The 16648-nt window shown below is 35.9% G+C and overlaps 1 protein-coding gene across 1 annotated transcript in view; it reads left to right on the forward strand.

The window, feature by feature from the left end:
- The first annotated feature begins 4122 nt into the window (after positions 1-4122).
- The window catches only part of LOC143257258 (uncharacterized), an 86715-nt gene continuing 74189 nt past the window's right edge, over positions 4123-16648 (forward strand). Inside the window, exon 1 of the mRNA XM_076515691.1 lies at positions 4123-4227. The gene's annotated coding sequence lies outside the window, so the exon portion shown is untranslated. The remainder of the gene's footprint in view (positions 4228-16648) is intronic.

The following is a 16648-nucleotide window of genomic DNA, read 5'->3' on the forward strand; positions in this document are numbered from 1 at the left end:
AATGCCAAAAGAAACAAATACCGTGTCATGACCACTTGACAAATGTGTTTTCGATAACACACATCGTGTCATGACCACGTGATTAATGTGGCTTCAATAACAAACGCGGTGTCAAGATTACCTGATAAATGCGGTTTCAATAACAAAAGCTGTGTCATGACCACCTGATAAATGTGGTCGTGCCAGCTTTTAGCAACTAAATGAATGACAGGTAATATTTTCCAGGTTTGAACATCAGTGTGGTCTACCGAATACTATAACTTTCTCACTTTTAAAACTGACTTCAACAAAGTAAGATCGAAGGAAAGCTGAAGGCATACTACCCTTATCAATAACAGGCAGATTTATATTGGGTTAGAATTAAGACATGTTATGTTCTTCGTAGTGAAATGAGGCGGGCTGTACATGAAACAAGATAATCGTTTGTCGTAGTGTTGCCACATGCTAGTTATATAGTCGCAACTTTATCTGGAAGATATCAAAACGTCCTAAAATATAAAATCATTGTTATAAAATGTCCATGTAACAGTTTTCGTTTGTCGTATTGTTACCACGTTTGTCTAGCCGCTCCTAACTTCGAACTGTTTGTTTATTTCATGTTAGAAACATAAAGCTACACAACGAAGTCCCTGTGTTGTACCTACCGTGGGTATCGAAACCCAGTTTTTAGCGTTGTAATTCCTAAGGTGTAGCACTGTAGCCACAATGGACATTGAACTTATAGACTCTATGGCAGACAGCAGTCAGCCAACTCTTTCTATACTACTATTTGCCCAAATAATGGTATTTAACTGTTACTTGTGTTGCTTACCAACAGTTCTAAAGAGCGTAGCGTGTTTCTATAGCAAGGTGCCAATCTTCGAACATGCTGACCACTAGAATAAGCCCATAAATTTTCTTGTGTGATGATTTTAGATTTCTCGTAGATCTTAACAAAAACAAAAACAAAAAACAAACTGATTATTAAGAACCTGACAAGAAAGCATTTCACACCAGGTTTTGACTTTTAACAACATCTTCCGATATACAAACATTAATATAATTAGCTATAATCTCTACTCTAGAAATTAAATTTGTTATGATCAAGAATTTAATTTGTCATGAAAGCAACAAATAAATGAAAAATATTAAACATTTTGAAAAGTATTTTCAAAACCACTCATTTCAACTCAAACAAAGAACAATTTTATAGGGATTATACTTCTAAAGCTGTACCCACACATTCCTAGTAGTACTGCGGTAAGTCTGAGAACACTAGAAGATGAGTATCCGCAGACATTTTTCCAGGGAGGGATAACTTTATAGGGGAGTAAGGTAGTGTAAAATTGTGAATTGAACAAAAATATTTGTATATCTATATATGCTGAATGAATAAAGAATTACTTAAGTTTCTCATTTTTCAGGGGAACAGCCCCCTGCTGATGTTCACGACAGCAGAGACAGCCAATTGTGTAGATTTAAAATTGTTCACAGGCATGCAAACGGTTAAATAAAATCTGAAGCAAATTTTACTGTAACTGTAATAAGTTTGAAGCACTAATGAACATTATGAATTTTAAGATAATTCAAATGTGTATGAGGTTTAATTCCATATTTTACTGGTTAGTTAAAAAAAACTGAACGTGTAAGTTTCACTTTGTACCAGCTTTCACTTCTCTTATTTATGTAGACAATATCAACTTACATACAAACGTAAATAATTTCTTATTATCTAATACAAAATCTTTTTTTCAAACACTAAAAATGATTAAAACACATCAAAGAGCGATTACATTAACAAGATGCCAACCTGAAAGTTTCCAAACCTCTAAGAAACTGTCGGAAAACAATTATTTTCTTTTTAAAAATCTAATTAATTGACACTCAACAATTTATTAATGGTACGTATATAAACTTTATTACGTTGTTAAATATTCCCTGTAGGTAATGAAACTAAACAAAAAACTATCTCTGTTTATTAGTGACGACTACCTTCAAAAGATGAAACTTCGTAATATTCAGTTAAAATAAGTTTATTTATTTAATTGCCTGATATGTATTTGATAAACAATGTCGAGTTTACGGAAATGCAGGTAAAAGGGTTATTAGATTAGAAAGTTTTCGCGTATATGCTGTCTGGTTTCTATTATTTTTTTCAAATTCCCATCAATTCTGCGATACTGTTTGTTTGATTGTTTTTTGAATTTCATGCTAGCCATCCCTAATTTAGCAGGGCAAGACTAGAGGAAAGACAACTTGTCATCACCACCCACCACCACCTCTTGGGCTACTCTTTTTATCAAATAATAATGAGATTTACCTTAACATTATAACGCTTCCATGGCTGAAAGAGCGACATGTTTGGTGCGAGGGGGATTCGAACCTGCGACCCTAAGATTACGAGTCGAACACTCTAACCACCTGCCCATGCCGAGCCCTGTGATAGTGGAATTAGATTCTTAGTAAAAATCAACATTAAAGATTAGAAGGTCCCTTGCTGGTATAGAGGTAAGTCTACGGATTTTACAACGCTGGAATTAAGGGCTCGATTCGTCTCGGTGGACTCAGCAGATAGCTCGATGTGACTTTGCTGTAAGAAAAACACACAGACAAAGGTTAAAGGAATCACCTTAACCCTAATCAGAAATTAACCATGTGTGTCAACAACTTTCGAATTCTTATACAGTTTTAATGTAACATAATAAATAAAACATAATCCAGTAATCTTCAATTTAAATCCTGCGTTTATCGTTTCAAACCAATATATTTTACCAAACGTCTTTTTTTGTTGTTGTTGTTCGTGATAGTGTGCGTCGAACACATTTTGTACGTACTACTGTATAATTAGATCATCATGTGATCGCGAACCGTACCCACGATCAACGGAATTTAAAGTGATGTGACATCTAGCGGCCGAAGCGCAAAACTAGTACAATTATTTATTTTGAAAATAAAATCTTGTGATTGACAATGATATTTATATTTCTGATCAAGAAAGTAGCTGATTACGTTTATTTATGTTTCAAACTCATTTCGACGATATAGAAAAGTGTGAAAAACAAAAACAAAAAATAGGATAATTATTCGCAAGAAACAAATAGCAAAGTAGGATTTCGAACATGACGTTGTTACCAATACCAGTGTTATTCTATGTTATACATCTCTTTAAATCATAAAAGCACGATAATAATTATAAAATTCAGCGACACTAGGTTTAATAACGAAAATAGTTTCAGGATAATAACCTATCCTTGAAGGCTAAGAAAATAAATTTTCTCCATTCTGACAGAACTATAAAACTGAGCCTTCAACAAGAGGTAAGTCGATTTTCCGAAATAAGAATTTTTTATAGCGTAAATTAAAAATGTCTTCCAATACAGGGCGACTGTAACTGCGAAGAGTAGGAAATTTGACCATACAGTACGTGTCTGGAGGCGTATTATCCTGTCCTAGCTTCAAAGTTGAAACAGGGACATTTCTGTAGTGTAATTATTTTGTCCCTCACTGTTCCTAACAATATGTCCGCCGGTGGAACAACGGTAAGTCTTTGGATTTACGACGCTAAAATAAGGAGTTCAATTCCCTCTCTCGGTGAACACAACAGATAACCAAGATCGTGGCACGAGTCTTTGACACACCCTGTGTTATGAGAGGAGAATTTTGTAAGTTTCTCCAGTTCGACTATATCACTTGTCCTAAACTATTCGAACAAAATATCGTTTATTTTCTCAATTACCCAGTGTGGTTGGCCTTATAATGGTTGGTTAAAAATTCCCCTGGCAACTAATCAGCATCACCTGCCGCTTACGTGGTTGCTCTTAAGGAAACAGTGTGATGACTGTCACAATTCTAATCTTCTGCCAGCTGAAGGTACAGACCATGTCCATCGGCATCTTGCTTCTCGAACCTCGGACTTTAACCGCTGTGGCCAATTGTATTATTCAGAAAAAAAATCTGCTTGAAACTCGTGTTCTTAGTCATTTCTAGCGAGCATTTTTTGTGTGGGGGTGAGTAGCTTGCCCTTACTCTATTGTTATTATTAACTTCAAACCAAATAAATATTTGATTTTTCTCTAACTACCGTTAGATGGCGACATTAGTCCACCATGTGATAACTTTGTTTTGGTAAACCTCTAGAAAAGTTAGCTTCGTCCATTAACTCCTACAGAAAGCCGTCAGAAGTAATATTTGCTGGATTTGTTGTAAGAAGGTAGAAACAATTGAACCGTGTCTTGAGTGGACTGAAAGGTAAATAGTTGTTTACGGTTCGTTTTTCTGCACGAAGATTATTCAAAACATAGTTTTAACTGTTGTTTTTTCTAGATATATCATGGTTACATTTTCATAAGCTATATATATATATATATATATACAGCCAATAATTACGTTGAATACTGACACAAGTTAACTGCGTTATAGAAGACCGGCTTCTATTACCGTGTTTTAGGATACTAAACTGTATTTAGAATACTAAATTGAAGGTGCAGTACGGTGTGCAATCAAGTAGAAATGAGTTCAAATTACTTACTAAGGTTTTTGTTGTACTCACAAATTACACATTAATATGTTTGAATTACTCGCTAATCTGTTTCATACTACTGGTGTGTTTTTTAATTACACGCTAATCTTTTCATATTGCTCGCTAATGTGTTTAGGATTACTCCTAATGTCTTCAAGCTACTCGTTGGTGTGTTTTAATTACTCGCTAATGTCTACAAGTTAATTAGTAATGTCTTGAAATTATTCACGATTTTACCTTCCAACATGCCTGAACAAATCAGACAGATACACTTTATATTGAAATCAGCTAGACCAGTCTTTACACATGAAAACAGTTATCACAGCGAGAGTATAAATTTTCTCCATTACATTATTGCTGTATTACCTAACATAACCATTGTATTTAAAATAGCCGGCATACGATGTTTTTCATTGGTTGCTTTTTTTGTTGTTACAAAATAATATCCCAGTTTCCCATATCTATAACCAGTAACCTCAGACTAATGGTTGGAAGAATTGAGATCAGTAGTTGGGTATTTAGATATTTTGGTCTGAATATATTAAGTTATTACTCTACAAGCTTAAAACAAATCTGTAAAAAAACTAGTAATATAAGTATCGTAAGAAATGAATGAATAAAAGTATTCTCCAGGCGAAAACATCATATTTTGATTCACAAGTAACTATGTATATTAGTGATTCCAGATTGATTAGCCGACATATATTAATTCACGTTATGCGGTTATTCGTCCAATAAATTTTCTCATGGTTTTGGAGCAAGCGCAGGAGCATTTGAAGTATTCCCATGTGGGGTGTCTAATCTCGGTAGTGTAGATTCCTACTGAGGGGTATATCAAGGAGGAAGGGTGCTAAAATGCGTCCAGAAGATTATTTGTTTTTTTTTGTTGAATTTCACACAAAATTACTTGAGGTCTATCTTCATTAGCCATACTTACTTTTGACGTCATAGACACGAGGAAAGGCAGTTCGTCAACACCAGCTACTGCCAACTCTTGGCCAAGCTAAACTCTTTTACCTATGAATAGTGAGATTCACTTTCACAATATAACTTGCTACTTCACGGCTGTTTGTTTGTTTGTTTTGGAATTCGCACAAAGCTACTCGAGGGCTATCTGTGCTAGCCGTCCCTAATTTAGCAGTGTAAGACTAGAGGGAAGGCAGCTAGTCATCACCACCCACCGCCAACTCTTGGGCTACTCTTTTATTAACAACTAGTGAGATTGACCGTCACATTATAACGCCCCCACGGCTGAAAGGGCGAGCATGTTTGGCGCGACCGGGATGCGAACCTGCAGCCCTCAGATTACGAGTCGCACGCCTTAACACGCTTGGCCATGCCGGGCCACTTCACGGCTGAAAGCACAAGCATGTTCGGTTACGGAATTCGAACCCGCGATACCCACGAATTTCGAGTCGAATCCCTACCCTTCATGTCATGTCAGGCCTAGAGATGATGAGAAATTATTAAACTTTGTATTCCTGCCCCCTCATCCCAATCTAAAAAATTCTACTGTTATGATTTCAACACTTGCTGCATATCCTTTCACTTTACAAATACAGGACACATACATAACAGTTTAATTTACACAATTTCCTCCTTTCATATGTAGACAGATAAATAAAACTTTTCTTCCCTACCTGATTTCTAGCTTCTCTTCGGTGCAGCACTGTCGAACGAGGAAAGCAGTTTTACATGCTGAAATAAATAATAAATCGAGTTGAACGTGTGACACATTACAGCAAGTCTTAACCCTTAGTAAAATACTAAAACTTAGTTTTCTTACTGATGTACTAATCTCTTTTCACTTACCAATGTTCTCTTCTTATCAACAATATTTACTCTTTTTAATGCTCTCTACTTTTCAACAATATTTACTCTTTCTAATGCTCTCTACTTTTCAACAATATTTACTCTTTCTAATGCTCTCTACTTTTCAACAATATTTACTCTTTCTAATGCTCTCTACTTTTCAACAATATTTACTCTTTCTAATGCTCTCTACTTTTTAACAATAGTTTATCTTGCTAATATTGCTTACTTATCAACAATATTTTTTTCTTTAGTGGTGTTATTTACCTATCAAGAATATTTTATCTTGCTGATATTGTTTACTTATCAACAATATTTTCTCTTACTGGTGTTCACCGCTTATCAACAAACAGCTTAGCTTAACTAACTCCTACAATTGAGGAAAATAAAGGTATTTTACCTCAGCTCCAACTGCCTGAGTAATACAAAATTAAAACAGAAGTTTAGGTTATTTATTTAGAAAATAAGTCGCGCGCTTGTGATACACGATTTATAACTGTCACTAGTTCTTATCTACTTCCACTTCGTACTTAAGTTCGTGAGCTGTGTTGGAAATTTCTGGTTCATCTACAAATCTCCCTGTAACTTGTTGTGTGCGGTATTGTTGTACGTGCAAGCCAACGATCGATGATTAATTTTACTGGTCCATTTCAGTCATGCTTCAAAGAATATTCTGTTTGGGAAAGCCAAGAAAATTAAAGTAGCTCCAAGTATAAGAGATACTTATTCTTTCTAAATAAAAAGTCATATTGTTTTCAGAAAAATTTGCATAAATAACAGTTTCAAAATTAGAATAGAAACATAAATTGCTTATAAAACAATCTTTGCAGAATGTGAGATTCAATGTAATTTAAATAAGATGAAAAAGAATCATTTGTAGAAACAAAAGATTCCTTTATGTGTCGAATAAAATACGACCAAAAATTTACATTTAGCTTGGAGTATTGGTGGAAGGGTGATGTTTATTGGCTACTTTCTTCTGGCTAGTAGTACAAAATAAGGACTGAGATAGGTAATTTTAATAGTAAAGGAAGTCGTGTAACTTCTCTGAGTCCTTATAAAGAGATTAGATTTAGTCCTCAGTGGATCTGATGATATTGGCATTTAAAAAGATCAAGTATAGTCCATAATGGATCTGATGATATTTCATACAACAGGGGTCAAACGTATTTAATACAAATCTCAGTATTTCGTTACGTTTTCTTCAGACACGTTGATAAACCCACAAAATTCTATTGAATAACGTTATTCAAAGAGTCTTTGGTGAAGCAAGAAGAGAGAAAAAAATAGGAGTATTTTGTATTCCAGACGTCTTCCTCCTGAGTGAAGATACTAGGAAATGGTTAGAATTATGAATGGTCAAAGAAAGTACGTTGATATAAAGATAATTCATTATAAGTGAGTGTGTTGTTACCATCCACCGCTCACAGTTGTCTGGCTCGATTATAGTAGTGCTTTGTACTGTAACAATAAATTGTCCGACGGTGTACAAGAGATATTTCAGTATGATATTTTGGCCCGTAAAGGTGAATAAAATAAGCTGTGAAATAGGATACTTTTTAAATTTACTTTTGGCTCTGAATTTATAGATACAAGCACTTAATTTAGTGAGTCAGCGAGTAATGAAATTACCATCTAATGACGTCATTAGGGATTTAATAACAAAATGAAGAAGGGAAAGAAACGCCACCTAACGCTCTTTTATTACAAGTTACATACAGCTTTTACAGTAAGGAAGGTATATTTTTAAAACAGTGGTGCGATCATTCTCGAGTATAGAAGTCAATTATTATTGTAGATACTGTATTTACTTTAGATTGATATCACAGTTGTACATCCTGTTCTGATAATAGTTGCATATATTCAGTTGCTTCAAAACTAATTTATAAAACTATATCTAGAAATAGAAATGTGTGTAAATCGTATTCAAATAGGCGCAATAAATTCCTATCTAGCTAGGACTTGATGGCCCGGTATGTCCAGGAGGTTAAGTAAGGCATTTGACTCGCAATCTGAGAGTCATGGGTTCAAATCACCGTCACATCAAACATTCTCACCCTTTCAGCCTTGGGAGTGTTATAATGTGACGTACAATCCCACTGTTCGTTGGTAGAAGAGTAGCCCAAGAGTTAGCGGTGGATGGTGATGACTAGATGCCTTCCCTCTAGTCTTACACTGCTAATTTAGGGATGGCTAGCGCAGATAGCTCTCGTGTAACTTTGCGTAAAATTCGAAAAGCAAACAAACTAGGACTTGAATATTGTAACATGTGATATAATATTGATTTAGTTCAAACAAAAAGTTCTTGAAGATTTCCCGATTCCTTCTCATCTTCCAACGTTAATATTTGACGATTTTTTCTTTTATAATTTAAATACTTTATGGCATTAAATGCGTATTTTGTGTTTCGCTCCCCCTTCCCTGGCCCAGCGATATTTCTGCGAACATACAACAACGGAAACCGTGTTTCAATAACCGACGTGGGCAGAACGTAGATAGTTTATCGCAAAGTTTTGTGCTAAACTACTAAAAAAATAAACGAACGATACGAATAACTGTTGTTATGCCTCTGGGGGTGCTATGTATATAAATAACTGACATTTCTGAGAGAGAAAAAAACAACTTAGTAAGACAGAATACACTGACTTTACTGACACGATACAAGGATGACACAGAACTAGCATTGTGGTGTAGTTGCTTTTAACAACAAAAAACATTGAATTACACTAAAGTTAGCTGCGACATGCTATTAAAAAACGTGTTAAGGCGTGCGACTCGTAATCTGAGGGTCGCGGGTTTGCATCCCCCTCGCACCAAAACATGCTCGCCCTTTCAGACGTGGGGGCGTTATAATGTTACGGTCAATCTCACTATTCGTTGGTAAAAGAGTAGCCCAAGAGTTGGCGGTGGGTGGTGATGACTAGCTGCCTTCCCTCTAGACTTACACTGCTAAATTAGGGACGGCTAGCACAGATAGCCCTCGAGTAGCTTTGTGCGAATTTCATAAAAACAAACAAGCTATTAAAAAAATAAGTTGTAATTTATTATTAAAATGCAGAAGTTCGACTCTTGAAAAAGAGTCTGTTCCATAAAGGAGCAGGAATTTACATATTAAAACCAGCATTATATAGCTGGAATTAATAACAACAAAAGAGCAGCCCTGTACAAACATGTTGTTAAAATACCGTGATTTATAGTGAAAATAAAATTGTTCTAAGAACGCGGGATTTGTAACGAAAAATTACGAGATTTTGTAGTTATAAGTATGAAAAATTTATGTTAAGAATGAACAATATATTATAGTACCAGAAACTGTAGGTTATTATTGATAGCTCTGGAATTTATAGGATAAAGTTACATAATAGTCTGTCTGCGCTGTGACCATCAGAGGAATCGAACCTTAAATTATTGGAAAATAAGCCGTCACGCTTATCTCTGAACCACTTGGGGGCTGAGAGAACATAGCGATATTATTAGAAGTAAGAATATTGTCTGAAAGATAAAAATAGAAAGTTATTAAACGTTTGTAAAGCTTGGGTAAAACTCGGTTTTAAAACTATAATCATGACAACAAGTTTGAACGTGAAAACCTAACCATAAAGTGGTTTCTACTACATATTTAATAGATTATAAACGATATCCAGGAATTATTGATTTGTTTGTTTTGTTGAATTTTGTGCAACGTTATTCGAGGGGTACCTGCGCTAGCCGTTTCTAATTTAGCAGAGATAGGCTTGAAGGAGTGCAATCAGTCAGGGGGCGACCATTTTCAGCGACGGGTTTCAATCCCACTGACTACAGATTACTAGACCAGCTAGGGAAACAGTACTGAATAGTCTGCAGGTTACGAAGGACGCCCTAATAGGAACTTTTATTCAATAGTCATTTTTAACAGGCCCGGCCTGGTCAGGTGGGTTAAGGCACTCCACTCGTAATCCGAGAGTCGCGGGTTCGAATCCTCTTCGCACCAGAGATGCTCGCCCTTTCAGCCGTGGGGGCATTTAACGTGACGGTAAATCCCACTATTCAGTGGTGAAAGAGTAGCCCAAGAGTTGGCAGTGGGTGGTGATGACTAGCTACCTTCCCTCTAGTCTATCACTGCTAAATTATGGAAGGCTAGCGCAGATAGCCCTCGTGTAGCTTTGCGCGAAATTTAGAAACAAAAAAATTATAACAATGGCGCCTTCTGTGGTTCAACACAAATGTTTGTACATATTTGTACGTACTAGCAAAGAATTTCACACTGAGATGGTCTGTTGCAGTTTGTCTGAATTTTCTAATGCTGTGAATGTTTAGTTACATCATGTAGAAGATTGACTGGAGGGAAGTAGGGATTAGTTTAAAAAACAACAACAGCATAAGTCAAAATTTTCCTTTAGAAAGCTCACTTGTCTCCTGATGACGAGAGTATATTCTATGACTGAGTTCACTCTGAGACAGTGGTAAATCTTGGGATTTACAACCCTGAAATCAGGAGCTCGATTCCTCTCGGTGGACACAGCAGATTGCTCGATGTGGCTTTGCTATAAGAAAACAAACAAACACATCTGTGATTGGCTGAAATTTTTCAACTGAAATCTGTATCCATGCTTTTCTATTAATGACAAGCTTTGCTATAAGAAAACAAACAAACACATCTGTGATTGGCTGAAATTTTTCAATCGAAATCTGTATCCATGCTTTTCTACTAATGATGAGAGTATTATATGTAATTGGCTGAAACCAGAATGTTACTAAATGGAGCTGTTGTATTTGACTACGTACACTGTAACGACCAGTCAACGGTATGTAAACCGCGGAGAAATCGAACCTCGAAATTTAGCGTTGTAAGTCCGGAAAGCAGGAAGGCATGGATGTTAAATACATGCAGATTTTTTTTTATTGGAAGTGAAATAATAACGATGTAATAGTAATAATAATGTGGTTTCCAAATCAAACGTATTGGTGAAACGTATTGCGAACTAATTTATAGTTTGCTAATGACTTGTTATCTTCCAGAACTCTGCAGTTGGTTTTAAAACTTCCACGAAAAACTACATTGAGGTTATCCGTGCATAGCTGTCCCTACTACTGAACTGATAAATTAGAGAAAAGAGGTTAGTCATTAACAATAATTAACATCGTTAATTAGTTACTGATGGCTGACGGTAAACCTGATCTATCTGGTACCACGAACAGTCTCGGTGAGAAAGCGGTAAGTTTACGGACTTACAAAGCTAAAATCCGGAGTTTAATTCCCCTGCGATAGACACAACAGATAGTCCTGACAGCTATGCTCTAAAACAAATTACCAAAGTAAATCATTTTAATAAAAATGTTTAGGAAAAACGATCTTTACACACCAGATATGTGTAACCAACGTTTCGTCTCTGCGGCTTTCTCATGTTTAATATGTTTGTTTGTTTTGGAATTTCGCACAAAGCTACTCGAGGACTACCTGTGCTAGCCGTCCCTAATTTAGCAGTGTAAGACTAGAGCGAAGGCAGCTAGTCATCACCACCCACCGCCAACTCTTGGGCTACTCTTTTACCAGCGAATAGTGGGATTAACCATCACATTACAACGCCCCCACGGCTGGGAGGGCGAGCATGTTTGGCGCGACGCGGGCTTGAACCCACGACCCTCGGATTACGAGTCGCACGCGTTACGCGCTTGGCCATGCCAGGCCTGTTTAATATGCACAATTGTTTGATATTAGAATAGTCATTGACTATTTCCAGTATGAACTATAAATTTTGAAAGACGACAAAATAGATTATGTAGTTAACACATAGTTTTTGAAATAAAACTTAAGTTTGTGTGTTTTTTCTTATAGCAAAGCCACATGGAGTTATCTGCTCAACCCAGCGAGGGGAATCGAACCCCTGATTTTAGCCTTGTAAATCCGGAGACATACCGCTGTACTAGCGGGGGGTATAAAACTTAAGACTTTTTAAAGGGTTCGCTTACACTAACTGGTACTCTAATCGAAATTTATTACCCCTACATAATTTACTGAACATTCATTGGTGGTTATCTTAATGATATATATTAATTATAGTTAAACAATCTGTGCCCATCACAGGTGTCGAAAACAGCTTCGGAGTATAATAACAGTGTATGTTTGTGTTATTTTCTAAAATACGACTGGATACGTTCATTAACTATTGTTCTTCCTCTCATAAAACATAATTCCCCCAGCGGGATAGCGGTAAGTCTAAAATCAGGGGCTCTATTCCACTGGACGGACACAGCAGATAAAGCCCGGTATGGCCAGGTGGTTAAGGCGCTCGACTCTTAATCTGAGAGTCGTGGATTCGAATCCCCGTCACACCACACATGCTCGCCTTTTCAACTGTGGGGGCGTTATAATGTGACGGTCAATCCCACTCTTCGTTGTTAAAAGAGTAACACAAGAGTTGGCGGCGAGTGGTGATGACTAGTTGTCTTCCTTCTAGTCTTGCAATGCTAAGTTATGGACAGCTAACACAGAAAGCCCTCATGTAGATCTGCGCGAGACTCGAAAACAAACACAGCAGATAAAACGGTGTGGCTTTGCTGTAAGAAAACATACAAAAATAAAATTTGTTTCTGAACAATTAGTTATTTTATAAATATTCAATATTAAGTACTTATGAAATAATTAATATACAGAATCCAGTTTGTTTAAAATTGTTTTGTTGTTTGTACTTAAGCACAAAGCTAAATGACGGACTAGATGTGTTCTCACCACCACAGGTATAGAAACTTGGTTTCTAGCGTTGTAAGTTTGTATATTCCCAAAATTAATATCATTATTTTTAATAAGCACATTTTGATGAATATAATACAAAAGTATCAAATATTTCGTATCATTTATGTTTCAGTTTATTTGTTACCAGCTGAAGTACCTGTTTTTTTGTTTTTGGAATTTCGCACAAAGCTACTCGAGGGCTATCTGTGCAAGCCGTCCCTAATTTAGCAGTGTAAGACTAGAGGGAAGGCAGCTAGTCATCACCACCCACCGTCAACTCTTGGGCTACTCTTTTACCAACGAATAGTGGGATTGACCTTCACATTATAACACCCCCACCGCTGGGAGGGCGAGCATGTTTGGCGCGACGCGGGCGCGAAGCCGCGACCCTCGGATTACGAGTCGCACGCCTTACGCGCTAGGCCATGCCAGGCCATCTGAAGTACCTATCTCTTAGGACATGAAAACTTGCTCCCCTTATATGTAAGTATAAAAAATGTTCATACAAACTGCAAAACACAATATATGAAACTGTAACTTTGCGCGTGTATCTGCGCATGGAAACAAAATTAGGTGAAGACCCGCGACGAGAGAACTAAAACTACCAAATGCCCATAAAAACCGAAATATTCAATACTCAGCAGGACTGAAATACTAGGGAACTACTTTTTGTGGTGAATGGTATAAGTAGCTTAGAGCTTTAACTCTGAGTGAAACCAAGAATGTAACACAATTAACCTTTCTAAAGTTTGTGAAATAATATAAACTCTTCTCATCACTCGGACAGGTACTTCTGTTAGATTAACTTAACCTTTAAATATCACTAGGGCAGGTACTTTTGTTAGAGTAACTTACACTTTTCCTTCACTGGGACAGGTATTTTTGTTACGTTAACTTTAACTGTCACCGTAAACGGATACTTTTGGTAGATTAACCTTAAATGTCACCTAGTCTGGTACTTTTGTTAGATTAACCTCAACTGTCACCTGCTCGGGTACTTTTGTTAGATTAACCTTAACTGTCACCTGTTCGGGTACTTTTGTTAGATTAACCTTAACTGTCACCTGGTCGGGTACTTTTGTTAGATTAACCTAAGCTTTGATTGCCGCTCGAGGCGGCTACTTTTGCTTGTTAGCATAATAAAAAGAACAATGGTCCCAGATCAAAATCCTCTTTCATTTGTTGATTAATCATAACATTTGATATGAACTACATAGATTTTGTTTATAAATAGCGCTTCAACCAACCATACATTTTATTTCGTATTCATCTAGTGTGTATTTTAACAATACTGTATGATTTCCACAATCAAATACAAATACAATTATACAAGTCTCTATTGTAACAGGTTCACCATTCTTCTTTCGTTGTTGGTTTGTTCCTTTGGTTTTGTCTTGAATCAATATTTTCAAATTTTTTTTAACATTTGCAGTTTGGTTTCTCTCAGTAAACTTACTTATGTGATAACATTATATCTGAAACTAATAATAAATAATTTATAGTCTTAAAATCCTTAGACCGAGCGTGGTCTAACGGTTAACGAGGCAACAATGTGAAGTCAAGAGTTAATTGTACGTGTTTCTTTGTCCAAGAAACGCACTCTAGACTTTTGGGCTGTGGGAAAGCTGTCAGGGTAATGTTCTAATACAGCTTTTCGGTCAGACAAGAGAAGCCTAAAAGTTTGTCAGTCCAAAATTAGAGAGAAATTCCTATGTCGTTGCGCGGGCGAATTTTAAATAAACAGTATTTAAAACTGGAGGTCACGTCAATTGTTTTGTGTAAAAAAAAGTTGTTTATTTGACACATTCAACACTTCCAAAAAATTTCGATTTTTTATTTTCAGTCATTTATAAAGGAAATGAAAGTAAGGCCTTCTACTTGGTGTTTATGGCTGAAACATTTGTTTTGAGTGTCACTAAGTTTCACAGTAGGACAATGGTAAGTTGACGAACTAACGCTAAAATTCTGGGTTCGATTTCCGCGTCAAAGAGGGCGCAGCTAGTTCTTTGTGTAGTTCAGAGCTAGCAAGAAAAAAGAAGACACTGAGAACACGTGATTGTTACAATTTAAATTAGAAATAGTATTCACTCATTGTTTCGATACAAGTATATTGAAGAACATTCAGTTCACGAACTAAAGTTCATTGCTGTTGCTCCTTTAGAAAGCCAGAAGCCTTAGATTATACGATATACAAAAATGTAAGTCATAAGAAAAGAGTTACAATTAGTAATAGGGTGCTTAGGGATATGAAATATATACATATACACACATACGTACATATACGATACTTATGGCAAAGCTCACTCTAGTTATATATCTTACTCTATTAGAAACTTATTCCTGGCGCGCAAGAATACGAAAACAAATTTCTGTGGCTAACGCATTTGGATAAACGAAAAGAAGTATTACAATTATCATAACAACTGCGCTGTCAACGTTCATTCGAAAAACACATACACATACGCACCAGTGGCACAGCGGCATATCTACAGACGTACACCGCTCGAAACCGAGTTTCCATGCTGGTGATGGACGGAGCACACATATCTCATTGTGTAGATCTGTGCTTAGTTACAAATAAATCGAACACAACAACTCCATTAAAAATTAACATTATTAAAGTTGAATTCGATTCCTTACGACCGCATGTATTAAACTGACCAATTTCCTGTTTCTATTTGTGTGTTTTGATAACATATGGACCATGAAATTAAAAAATCGTATCGTGTAACAGGATAATCGAAACTGATAGCTAGTTTAGAAGACTAATAAATAATGGGAAATGTTTTACTTATAGGGAAGCGTCAGTTTCATCGTATTCGTTTATTTAATGCCTTGAGCCTATTGGAATATTGATAAATATATATACATATGTATCACAATCAGCATTTAAATAACATGTGAACTTCCTATTAAAAATAACATTATTATCTTATTGAAAAAAAAAAACTAGCAAATGTTATTGAGTTGTTTGTGGACAAGTGAAGTAGAAATTATTAATTTTGACAAAAAAAAAAAAAACCTTCCTGTAACAGTACGTAGCACCTAAAAACATGTTTTAAACAACGGAGTTCGTACAAACATTTATACACAACTACAACTAATTTATAATTTTGTAACTAAAATTATACTAAAAATAGTTCTTTCTGTTACCTATTAAAGGGAGTTTGAACATAACGAGAAAACAGTATCTTGCAATTTCGTGATATGTTATACAGCCCAAGATTATATTTTAAAACAGATTTAATTAATTGTGCTGTTTTTATGGTCTTTTAATTATTATAACGCATTGTTTTATCGGTTATATTAGTGCCCTTGCAGTTAGCAACAATAAAAACACATAACAATAAGTCTGCAGACTTAACTCTAAAAACCGGAATTCGATACCCGCTGTGGGTACAGCACAGTTAGCCCATTGTGTAGCTTTTTGCTTAAGTACCAACAAATAAATAAACATGTATTTCGATATCCTTCCAAATAATAATAACAAAAAGACATTTTTTACATCAGTTATAGAGATATTTTCGCAATTAGCAATTCTATTCATGTGAAGCTATTTGTTTATTTTGTTCGTTTTTGAATTTCGCGCAAAGCTACACAAGGGTTATCTGCGCCAGCCGTCCCTA

This window comes from Tachypleus tridentatus, chromosome 7, assembly GCF_004210375.1.
Source record: "Tachypleus tridentatus isolate NWPU-2018 chromosome 7, ASM421037v1, whole genome shotgun sequence".
Lineage (NCBI taxonomy): Eukaryota > Metazoa > Arthropoda > Merostomata > Xiphosura > Limulidae > Tachypleus > Tachypleus tridentatus.